Genomic DNA, 463 nt, shown 5'->3' on the forward strand with positions numbered 1-463 from the left:
GCCATCGATCCTTGCCCGGGGTCTGAATTTCGGCGCACGAAACTTCTAAATTTCAACTACATTAACATCTAGCGCGGCAGCCTCATCACATAGAACTAAAACGTAAGGCATCGAGAAACGGGTATTGAACTCCGTCAACCGCCTGGCTTAGTGTGTTCCTAGCCGAGGGCATTGACAAGGACGGCAGGGGCTCTTCAACCGGGTAAGACGGCGACCAGAGGTCCAGTTGGTACTGAAACTAACCGTCAGAGCACGGCCGATTATGCGGTCATCCGAGCAAACCTCGGTCAGGTAACAAGCTAAACACATCATCAAATGGTTGACCACATCACTAGCGGTCCCTTTTTGGCAGTTAAGGATCGTTTCCAACGGGGCAAAGTTTTTGGTCCTAGTTATTGTGGCTTTCGCCCATACTGATATAATGCAACATGAATTGACCTGCCTCGTCATCGGCGGCCCCTTG

This window comes from Gregarina niphandrodes (assembly GCF_000223845.1).
Source record: "Gregarina niphandrodes unplaced genomic scaffold scaffold00012, whole genome shotgun sequence".
Taxonomy (NCBI): Eukaryota; Apicomplexa; class Conoidasida; order Eugregarinorida; family Gregarinidae; genus Gregarina; species Gregarina niphandrodes.